This window comes from Gymnodraco acuticeps, unplaced genomic scaffold, assembly GCF_902827175.1.
Source record: "Gymnodraco acuticeps unplaced genomic scaffold, fGymAcu1.1, whole genome shotgun sequence".
NCBI classification, from domain to species: domain Eukaryota; kingdom Metazoa; phylum Chordata; class Actinopteri; order Perciformes; family Bathydraconidae; genus Gymnodraco; species Gymnodraco acuticeps.
Window position 1 is genome coordinate 9,913 of NW_022989883.1, and position 12,326 is coordinate 22,238.

The window sequence follows — 12,326 nt, forward strand, 5'->3', positions numbered from 1 at the left end:
GGCAAAACAATGGGGATCATGGTGGTGCAGGAAAGAGCTAGATGGCTCAACCTCACCAACCTCCCAGACCGGGAAAAGGAACGATGTGCTTGACATGCCCATCGTTCCCGAGGGGATTTTCGGCTCCGCTCTTGCCTCCATGCAGAGGAGATGCGAGTCGAAAAAGAAGGAGGACGAGGCCCTCCACCGCTGCCTCCCTCGAAGGGCCCAGCCGCTGCCTTCGCAGCGGCAGCCCTTCGTCCAAGCTGCTCCGAACCCTGCTCGGTTCAAAATACCGAAAACGCAGAGGTCGCAGTCCGCCCCTTGTCCCCAGCCCAGGCAGGGGACGAGGGCGAGCTGGCCTAGAAAATCTCCGGTTCCGGCTGCAGCCCAGGCGCAGCCAACCCAGAATTTCGGCCAGCAGTCGAGGAAGAAGAAGCGAGCGGCGTGACAGCCCCTCCTTCTCCCCTCTGTGACAGAGCTGGAAGTCTACGGTTCCCCAGCTCTAAATGTGTTCCCGCCGCCTCGAGAGATGCCTCAACACCATCCTCAAGTCCGCATAAACACATGTCACACACTTATTGATTTTTCTGTCGTAAAACATTTTCCGCTGACGCATCCAGGCTTCGAGCCAAGGGCGCAGCTCGAAAAAATGAAAAGAAAAACAATAAAAACAATAAACAGTCCGTCAACTGTTCCCCTTCTGAGAGCAGCTACGGCCTCTCTCAAAGGGCGGACAATTGACGGGTCTGTGAAGGCACCACCGTCACGCGCATGGTTTCTTGAGATGTGCGATGTGACTGGGAGACGAGTATTTTCCCAAATGGACTTTAGATTTTAAAATATTTATTCAGATGAACCTAAAATGACTGAATTAAGTTTTTTAAATGTATTTGATAGCAACTTTTGTCACCACGGCTGCATGTAAGTGGATATCAGAATTAAATGTCCCTTAACTTTCCCCCTAACTGCCGAATCGGATGCTCTGAATCGGAAGCCAACTTCAGCGTAGTTTGAAAAAGTGCGTGGAGCTAGGAATGAGAAACGCAGGAAATTGCTGTGTTTCGGGATGATGGTTACGTGGAGGAATGCATCCTTCAGGATTATGGATGTGAACCAGTCTCCCTGGTGAACACTCCAGCACCTGTTTGATCGTCAGCATGGGAAAAGGCCATTCCCTTGTTGGACACTGACAGATCGAGGATGGGTCTCATTCCCGTCGCCCCGTCGCCTTCGGGACCAGAAAATACCGGGAGTAAAAAACCCTGATTTTCTTCCCCATGAGGAACACTGGAAAAAAGCTTTCTTTTAACAAAAGTTCCTGCCGCTCTGCACGGAGCGCGAGACACTGTTCCCGGGATGACAGGGTTCCCTGTATCCCGTAGAACTGCGGGGGGGAGAGGTGAACTGCAGAGACTATCCTCTGCCCATCCGCCTGCTCATCCATCTGTCCATCAGACACACGCGCCGCCACCCTGAGTACCATCCAGTACTCTGATAGCGCCGGGTGTACATTCTCTGGATGTGCTGTGGTTGGTGGCAAACCACGCCAGAGCCCTCCACACGCTGCATTTCACACAGGCTCTCAATATGTCGCCGTTTAGGAGAAGACTCGTAAACCGCGCATTCACGCTCAACATCACTAAGGGATGAGTGGAGGTGTGTGCAGTGCTGTCCACACGAGGCGTAATAATGGCCCTCCGTGGGCTTATTACGACCGTGGGTAGGAGGGACGTCTGAGACAGAGGAAAAATCTGTGCTGCCTAAACCCAAAAAGTTTAAAGGTAGACGGATTGAATAGTAAGCCCTGCTGTGTTTTATTGATCGATAAGTTAAAAAACCCAGCCGGCTTAGGCAGCGAGCCATGCTGCCAAGTAACCAATAGGCTATTGGCAGCCGGCTTAACCGGGGAGCCTTGCTGCATATTATCTTCCATCTGTCCATTGAACACACGCGCCGCCACTCAGCGCGCCAACCTGCTCTGGATGTGCTGTGTTTGTCATGGTGACGAGCCACGCCAGAGCCCTCCAGACGCTGCACCTCACACAGGCTCTCATTATGTCCACTGTAACACATTTTCCTGTCAAATAACAGCAAAGCGCCGGCAGTCTCTTCACAGACGCCTGCACTTCACCGTAATACCACAGTACTCATACTGTGAAATGATTTTACAGCCTTTCTCAATTAACAGTAAAATACCGGCAGCAGAGACGCCAGCAATACACTGAAATTATACAGTATTCATACTGTTGGACAATTTCAGTTTATCACTGTAAAAAATTCAATAATTCACAGTAACATTCTGGTTAGGGGGCTGCCAGTAGATTAGTGCCGAAAATTGGCTGAAAAATAACAGTAATTGCTTACAGTGTTAAACTGGACACCGAGGTGCGTTCACGCTCAACACCCCTAAGGGATGAGCGGAGCTGTGTGCAGTGCTGTCCGTAATAATGGCACTCGTGGGCTCATTACGACCGGAGGTAGGTTTGGGACAGAGGAGAAAATCCGAGCTGCCTAAAAACCAATAGGTTTTAAAGACAGCCTATTTATGCAGCGAGCCATGCTGCCTATAACCGACAGGTTAGGGGCAGCCGGCTTACCCGGTGGGCCTTGCTGCTTATTATTATTCATCTGTCCATTGAACACACGCGTCGCCACTCTGAGTAATATTCTGAGAGCGCGCGACATGCTCTGGATGTGCTGTGGTTGTAATGGTGACGAGCCACGTCAGAGCCCTCGCCGCCGTTGCCCGTGAAGCAACCCAAGAGGGGCCCGGACCGAAAAGCTGCGAGGGGGCCTCCACACGCTGCATCTCACACCGGCTCTCATCCTGTCTCTGTTTAGGAGAAGGCTCGTAAACTGGACATTGAGGCGCGTTCACGCTCAAACCTGCTGAGGAATGAGCGGAGGTGTGTGCAGTGCTATTCACACAGTGCGTAATAACAGCCCTGGGCTCATTACGTCCGTGTGTAGTAGGCACATCTGGGACAGAGGAAAAAAACCGTGCTGCCTGCTAACCGATAGGTTAGGAGCATCAGGTTTAAACGTCAAGCCCTGCTGTCTAATAACCGCCTGGTTAAATACAGCTGGCTTGCGCCACGAGCCTTGCTGCCGCTAACCGACAGGTTAGGAGCATCAGGTTTAAACGTCAAGCTCTGCTGTCTAATAACCGCCTGGTTAAATACAGCTGGCTTGCGCCACGAGCCCTGCTGCCTGCTGACTGACAGGTTACAGCCGGCTCTTGCACCTTCACACGTTGTATTGCACAGCGGCTCTCATCATGTCGCCGTTTAGGAGAAGGCTCGTGAACTGGACATTGAGGCGCGTTCACGCTCAAACCCACTTGAGGATTGAACGGTGTGTGGAGGCATATCTGTGACATAGGAAACAAGCCCGTGCTGTCTAATCAACCGACAGGTTTTAAAGACAGACGGTTTATGCCGCGAGTCCTGTTGCCTAATAACCGACAGGCTATGAGGCAGCCGCTTATGTCATCCGGAGGAGAGCTCTCCTGAACCGGGGGAACGGGGAGATCTCATTAGGCGGCTGCCTTTCCGATGATCTCCGGGAGTTCCTGGAGAATACCACCTATACGGCAGAGCCGAGATGGCGGATAGTGTCAGCCCGGCAGCCGAACCTATAGGCTCGGCTGCCGGGCCGACACCGGGCCCCGCCCTGTCTCCCCCGTCCGGAGGAGAGGGAGGATGGGGCCGGGGGAACCACATGGTGATCCGTGAATGGAGGGGAAGGAGTCGCCTGACTGCTGCCCGCCACTCGGATCCAATAATCAAGATCCAATAATAATAATAATATAATATTAATAATAATAATAATAAGCTTGGTCCCGAGAGTAGGACTCCTGGACTAGCCAATCATCCCAGGCCGCAGCCGCGAGAGCGTTCGCTCTCCGCTGGGCCAGAGGAAGACGGACACAATGAGTGCACGACACCTGGGGATTGAGAGCCGCGTTTGCGTGCTCCAATCCCCGGCAGGACTCACCTGTATCGCCTGTGTAACGCCGCTTCCTCCCTGGAGCGAGCCAGCCACAGCCGGTCGTAATTCATATGTCGGCTAACACCGAGCCCCGCCCTGTCTCCCCCGTCCGGAGGAGAGGGAGGATGGGGCCAGGGGGAAATGTTTGCTTTCTAGTAAACAGCTCTGAAAAGAGCTTGTGCCTGCAGTGCTTCTGCAACGGAGTGCTGAAGAAAAGTGGGAGCAGATTGTAGGGACTACTTCCTATTTATACGGAAGTGAGTCCGTAGGTGGGGCCCATAGGTGGGCGTGGATTAAGTCTGTCAGTGCTGCACACGTGCAGTGGGATTACCCAATAGCGATAGCCTTAGAAGGCGAAGCCTTATAGAGAGGCGAAGTCCCTCCCCTTCCGGGAGCCTCCATGGGACCTCGGAAGCGGAAAATTATACATTGAAGTCAATGGAGAGAGAAAGGTTATCTTTTGATCCCGTTTGAATTGTGCTACGAATGACACGTCATATGATGTTTGTCAATTTAAAAGAACATTTTACAAGTAAAAAAAATAAAAATGTGTCGTAAAACTGTGAAGTTACACATTTTTTTGTGTGAAACCGCTCAGTGAACTACAGGTCTCTGGTCTCGCACAAAACGCGTCACCATCACAAAGACGGCCGTCACGTTAGCAAATTTCACCTGTTTCTTTCAGAATGAGGCGAAAAGTATAAAACGAGGTGAACATCACTACAAGTCTGGTCATGTTGAGAGCTGTACATGCACGAAAGGGGAGTTAGTCGGTTCTGTAAGAGCAGCGGGACCGGCTTTACAAGGTTTCGGTGAGTAATATGAGTGCAATGTGTAACATTTGTAGAGTTATATTTGTATTTATTCATGTTAGCAAACTATGGATAAGCTTAAAATGGGAATAATTTGGGTAAAACTGTGAGCTGGATATGGGGCCTGTTGACATGTGTTTTTGAGGACAAAGGAAGATGGGGGAAGGTGAGAGCATGTCCTGATTTGCATTCAACTTAGAACGAGCTACAGTGGTTGTGATATTAAGAGAGGTCTCTTGGGTTTCTCTGGTGGTTATCAATAGTAGCAGTTAAGTGAATACTGTTCAAACAATACCTGTGTTTGTGTTTTATATTGATTTCTCTGTTTTATCCTTTCATAAATGTAAGGACTACAAATGGCTATAAACATTCTGGGCTGGTTGGAGTAAACAGGGTTTTATTGCTCTGTGGGGGAGGTGTAGGTATGCAGGCCTTGAGACCTTTTGTTGTAAAGTGAGCCTGTTTGGTTTCCTGCTGGCCAGCGTTGCGTCTCCCAATGAGATGACCTGAAAAGATGACCAGCTGACCTAACACCAAACCCCTCCTTCTTACTCTGGTATATCTCCGGTGGATCCCTGGCGTTCGGCCTCTCTTCACATGCTGCCCTCGGGTGAAAGTAGCTCTGCAGTATGCGAACCAGTGCAGGAGTAAGCCGGCATTACTCCTTAAGCATTACAATATAACTGTAATATATCATGTTGTATTGTAATGATTGTATTGCATTGTCATATTGCCATTAAAGTAGATTATTGTTAACGGTTACTTTGTAGATATGGATTCCTTCCTGTATTATAACCAGCTTCATAGGAACGCGCGGAGATTTGAAAAGCGGATCAGATATCCCTTTTAATCTCTAACACGTTAATGTCAGCTAGCTAACATTAGCTAACAAGGTACACTAACGTGTTTTGTTTTAGTAACTAGTTTTCTCCTTAAGAAATTCGTGGTCTCTGTGTATGCTGTGGATAACATTAGTGTTCACAAGAACAAGGTACACTCCCGTGTTTTGTTTTAGTTGCTCTTCAGATTGAAGCGGCCAGTTTTATATCGACTATACTGTATGTGTGATCTCCTTTTTCTCGTTGTGTCATTTGAGTTTGTTTGCTGTGTGTAGATTCAAGGATTTTGGTTATGTAGGCACAGCTGTGTGTGACTCCCTCTGGTACACTGGTATGTGTTTTCCTAATGTAGAGAGCATTGATTAATTAATAAACTACACACTGAGTCTAGATCCTGACCAAATCCTTTTTTATTGTTGATCAAATGTTTTTCAAAAATGTATTCATACACATTTAGAAAAATACAATGTACAATCACAACCAATACAACACAAATTACAAAAAATACAGAAAAAACAAACAATAACAACAATCAGACAAGAGGACAAAACTATGGAAAAATAAACCCTCCCACCCCCAGATCCGGACCATCCTTGTATTATTGCTCATTCAATATATTATAGCATGCTAACAAATGGTACTTACTTTATTTATACAGATCTGCATGGGAGACGATGGCGCGATGCAGAGCGCTGTCTGTGATTGTGCATAGGAGATGTACAAATGCAGCCACGCTGCAGCATTGGCAATATTTGCCATGTGGCAGATCAGCTCCACAGATGTTGAGTGCCAGTGGAGGAAGCCTGGCACTTAAAAAGTAGTCCAGCCGGTGTCTCAACTTTACCAACAGCGAGAGGAGACATACAACCCACTGGCCAGAGACATTGCCAACTGTCAACTGGGGGGTTGTAAACGGGGGTGAAGGCTTTTGTGGAGGCCTATCAAGTGACAGTGTTCAAATCGAGTCTGGTCTCTTTGTGAGTGAGTCGGGTGTTTTGGGAGCATCACCCGATGGACTTGTGCAGCCATCTGCCCTGCTGGAGGTGAAGTGTCCACACAGCCAGAGGAACATGACCATCGCGGAGGCAGTCCAGTTACCATCCTTCTGTCTTCGTGAGGAGGGTGGGTCATATATTCTCAAGGAGAATCACCCATACTGGCACCAGGTCCAAGGGCAGCTGCACATCACAGACCGGAGTCTCTGCTACTTTGTTGTGTGGACCACGAAGGAGGCGATCATCATCCCCATCCCCAAATACCATGCATGGCATGGAAATCTCCTCCTCCTGGAAAAATTCTACACCCAGCATATGCTCCCTGTGTTGGCCAGTAGAGAGGAGGACATTTAAATAAACATACTCTTAACACCCTCGGACTCTGCGTTGTGTTTCGTATGTGTGATGGGGTGTTATGCAGAGGGGAGGAAAACAGGACACAGCAGATTGGGATTGTGGTGGAGATGCTGAGCAGTTATTTAATTGTTGCATGTAATTATTATTATACTGCGTGCTTCTTAGTTATTCCATCTTTTGCTGTAACATGGATCTGTATGTAACTCTATATTTACTTGTTATCTACCACACTTCCTTCTACATCATACACCATCATTATACATGATGGTGTATATAGGATATATATATTTGTATACATATCTGTAAATTGTATAATTTTATTTAAACGTCTTTTTGATCTCTCTGTCTATAAACACAAACTGAGTAAGATTGACAATAAAGTTGACTTTGAAAAATATATATATTCTTTATGAAAATAGTTGACTGTTGTCAAATGAATCCAAATGAAACGTTGGACTGAACTACAACTACGCCTTAACATCTCTACGGACTGTTTTTCAGTGGGATGGCAAGTTCCTATCTTTAAACATGTATTAGTTATAACAGATTTGATTTTCTGAAGTTAATTTAACTTTGCCGACCATGTAAGGTCATTATTAAAAGGTACAATAAAATTGTTTAGGGTTGACTAAAATAATGAAAAACATTTAATTTGGATAATTTACTGACAGAATAAGAAACTCAATGATGCTCTACTCACCTGTTCCCTTTTTATAAAGTGAAACAGTTGAAACGATATATTTTAGTAAACTTAAAAACAACCTTCTCCAAAAGCTATCAAGGAATATACCGAATACTTGTTTTAGAACTTTATTACATATTTTTATATAAATAGTTTGAATGATCCATAATTGACAGAAGCTTGTGTTTACACTGACCTGTTACTCATATATTAATGTCTTTGTAACTTCAGTAAACCACTACCTCACTAATTTATTTCATTCATCACGGTTCAGTAAACTAAGTGATACATGAACCAGTTTAATCATTATAATAACGTAGGATTGCAACTCTTTGAAACTGTAGGTGGCTCTTAAAAGAGCCGTTGTGTTTGGGTGTGCTGGTCTCAGGTCAGTCTAAGCCCTCTCTCCGCGGATGCGGCGGGCCAGCTGGATGTCCTTGGGCATGATGGTGACCCTCTTTGCTTGGTTCATCTTACTGGGGGGCAGCTACATGGATGTCGGTGCAGTCCACAATCATTGTGCAGTTGAAGGCAGAATGAATTTATTATTGACTCCGAGCACAACTTCATGTCATACAACAACGACTTTATTTGTAATTGTGTACAAAAATATGAGCATTGATTAGCAAGCAGGACCTGCAGGAACAGAGAATGGTGATGGAGCTGGGAAGAGAGAAGAATAAAGAAAACAGATCAACTTTATTATCGGATATTAAAAATTCAATTTCAAAACAAGTTGCCGCTCCTACAGTTTTCTAGTATGTAAAGATGATTTCACATGACCTATGCAACATATCACACTCAATACATGTGTGTCTCTGGGGGGTGCATTGTGCCTTTGATGTATATAAATAATATACCATAACCAAATACTATTACGTACAGTGGAAATCAGGTTGCCAGAGCAGGTCAGTGTGCATGTTCCTCAACGTCTCAGCAGTTACAGGTGAGGTAAAGAAAATAAAAGAGAAAAAGATCAGTAACAACACTTTAAAGTAACAATTTGAATAATTATCTCTTCTAACAATTTTCTCTCAATAAGCACACAACGACTGTCTTTCCAACGAACAGATTGTCATCACAATGAAACACGTCCAGAAGAATGTCATGCAAAGCTCCATGCCTGCCTTCGACTCTCCCTGAACTGCTTCCTTAGCACCCGGTGGAGGGCGCAGTAGGCTACTCTTCAAAAGTTTCACGAAATACTTACCATCATGTTTGGTTACTGTTTAACATTTTGGTTTACTTCATGTAATAAAATAATAACTTCATGGTAAGGCTACTAAAAATGACAAGGCTAAGTAATGTAATGCTAACTAACGTGCTCGCTACTCGTCGCTACTAGCTAGGTAGCTAACTTGACTATGTTCCATGCACAACATGTATATTACCTATGATATTACCTGATATGTCTGATCCAGCGACTCCTGGTCCTTTCATCAGACGGGAATCGATAGAAGGAGCAAGTGGTATGATCACTTTTATGACTACAACCTGGTACAAAGCACACAGGCATCTTGTAAAAGTGAATTTATTTTTAGCGATCTATAATTTATTGGAGGGAATAAATCAGTTATGAGATCTTCTTCTTCTTCGCTTTAATTACGAGTCTTATTATAAATCACCGCGCATGCCTGTGACATCACTTACGCGACCCAGAATGGGATTTGTAGTCTTTGTTGTAGCGTATTTGTCATAGTCTTATATTTCAGCAGTTTTACGACAAAATGTGACTTTTTTGACATGGAAATGATTGTTTAAGATTGACAAACATCATATGTGTAGTTCGTGGCACAATTCAAACGGGATCAAAAGATACTTGTTCTCTCTCCATTGAATTCAATGTAAATTTTTCGCTTCCGGGGTCCCATGGTCCGGAAGTAGATGGGCGTGACTTCGCCTCTCCATAGAGACACAGGCCACCTGTTGTGTGCTGTGACAGTCTCTCTCTGTTTACCTGTGTATAGAGGCTTCTCAATACTCAAATGTCCCCTCCTCGACTCCCCTCCTCGGTTCCCCTCCTCGATACTTAGACCCGCCCACAGGAGATGTGAGCGGAGGACCGAGGAGGGGAACCGAGGAGAGAGGAGGGGAAGCAGCAGGCGTTTAAAGAAATGAGAACTCCTCTCCTCTGAGCGGTCATATTAAAGCGACGTCCGTTCATTATAGAGGCTTCTCAATACTCAAATTTCCCCTCCTCGACTCCTCGGTCCTCGGTCCTCCGGTAGTGACCCGGAAATGAATTTCAGCGCGCCATTTTGAAGGACCTCTCATTTCTCTAAATGCACACCGAGGACCGAGCGTCGAGGAGGCTCTCTGGAGGAGCTATAACCGAGGATACACTGATGGTTCCTCCACGGCTCCTCCACGGATGCATTTCCGGGAACGGTGGAGGCGTGACGCACGGCCGGACTTATCTCAGCCAATGACAGCTATGCATGCATCCCCTGGATATTATTTTAGAAACTGCTTTCATCGCGTCGCGATGTTTCCAGAGAGAACAGCTGTACGGTCCATGCAGAAAGCAGAGCAGTGTGTATAATATATATCACTCAGTATAACAGGCCTACTCTCTTTATTTGCTTTAGTTTAGTAGATATCTACAAACAGAGTCGATATCTTTCCAAGACCATTGCTTCACATAATAAAATACACAACGGCTTATGCTTTTGGAGCTGTAGGTGTGTGTGGTACAGTGTGTAGGTGTGTGTGTGTGTGTGTGGTACAGTGTGTAGGTGTGTGTTGTACAGTGCGTAAATGCGGCGGACAGACGGGTCTCAGTTGGTTTGGTGTCCTCTGCTTACTTTTAATAGGCCTACTTGTAAATACAACTTTTGGCCCGTAATTTCAATTCCCCATTTCAGCGACCAGAGAGAGGGGGGGATATATCCAGTCTCTGATTGTGTTACGTTATTATGAGAGTGCTCTCATACTTTAAATTGTATATATTTATATAAATATATTTGTGTGTCCGCATCTGTAGCCTGTTATTGTCTCATTATACCGCACTCTCAATGAATTCAAAGTAAATATGTGGGGGAACAATGTTCAGCTGATCTAACAGAGATACAGCGCTATGACAAAACACTCGACAGCTGATGCAGCTGTTGCCACGTAATAATGAACGGACGTCTCTTTAAAATGACCGCTCAGAGGAGAGGAGTTCTCATTTCTTTAAACGTCTGCTGCTTCCCCTCCTCTCTCCTCGGTTCCCCTCCTCGGTCCTCCGCTCGCATCTCCTGTGGGCGGGTCTAAGTCTCGAGGAGGGGAACCGAGGAGTGGAGTCGAGGAGGGGAAATTTGAGTATTGAGAAGCCTCTATTATTGTGGCAACAGCTGCATCAGCTGTCGAGTATTTTGTCAAAGCGCTGTATCTCTGTTAGATCAGCTGAACATTGTTCCCCCACATATTTACTTTGAATTCATTGAGAGTGCGGTATAATGAGACAATAACAGGCTACAGATGCACAAATATATTTATATAAATATATACAATTTAAAGTATGAGAGCACTCTCATAATAACGTAACACAATCAGAGACTGGATATATCCCCCCCTCTCTCTGGTCGCTGAAATGGGGAATTGAAATTACGGGCCAAAAGTTGTATTTACAAGTATTAACTTGTAATAATAATAAGCCACTTACAATTTTCCGTGAGATCAGGTAGCAGATATAAGATGGAAGTTTCCCTAACATACAAAGCCATGTTAGGGAAACTTCCATCTTATATCTGCTCCCTGATCTCACGGAGAATTGTAAGTGGCTACTGCCTGAGATCGAATGCTGTGGTTTTATTAAATGTGCCAACTGCTAGGACTGTCTTAGGGAAGACAGCTTTTAGATGCGCAGCTCCTCTGTCTTGGAATAGTCTGCAAATTAAATGGAAACTGAGCAATCTGGTGCCACTAAATGTTTTTAAAGCTCGGTTGGATGCTAGTCAAGCTATTGCTACCTGTTTATGTAGATAATTATGTAAATGATGCTGAATGATGTCCTTTTGTTGTTCTATTTATGTTGTTATGTTTCATGTGGAACTACTTGAGCAGGTCTGCCTTGAAAAAGAGATCAATGATCTCAATGGGATTTATCTGTATAAGCCACTGCTCATATGCATCTCCCTGACTCTGCGCTCTGCTGGCGGCGAACGCAGCTTCTCCTGTCTCCGTCGCATCAAGAATTATCTAAGAAACAGCAGTGGTGATGCACGGAACAGCAACCTGGGCCTGCTGGCTAATGGCTATCAATAAGCAGAGGAGTAAGGCACTGGATGTCCAGCGTGTCATTTACATTTTCGCTTCCAACCACAACAACCGGCGGATCGTGCTGCTTTGAGAACGTCAATAGTAAGTTTTGAATATATTTGGTAATAATGGGTCATTTGAAAAAGTGGCCACCTGTTGTGTGCTGTGTCTGTCTCTCTCTGTTTACCTGTGTCTGTGTCTCTCTCTCTGTCTCTCCCTCACTCTCTCCCTCTCCGTGTCAATTCTATATGCCAACTTTTCTTGTTTCTGCCGCTGCGTAGCATGCTGTAACAACGTGGAATTAGCAGAATAGGCTATTGTATTGTTTAACTCACACCTGTTGCTCTCGATGTAATTTAGCTGATAAAAGCTAATAAAAGCCTCACGCGTGTTGTTTCACTGTCAATGGGTGCGATCGTGCGATATC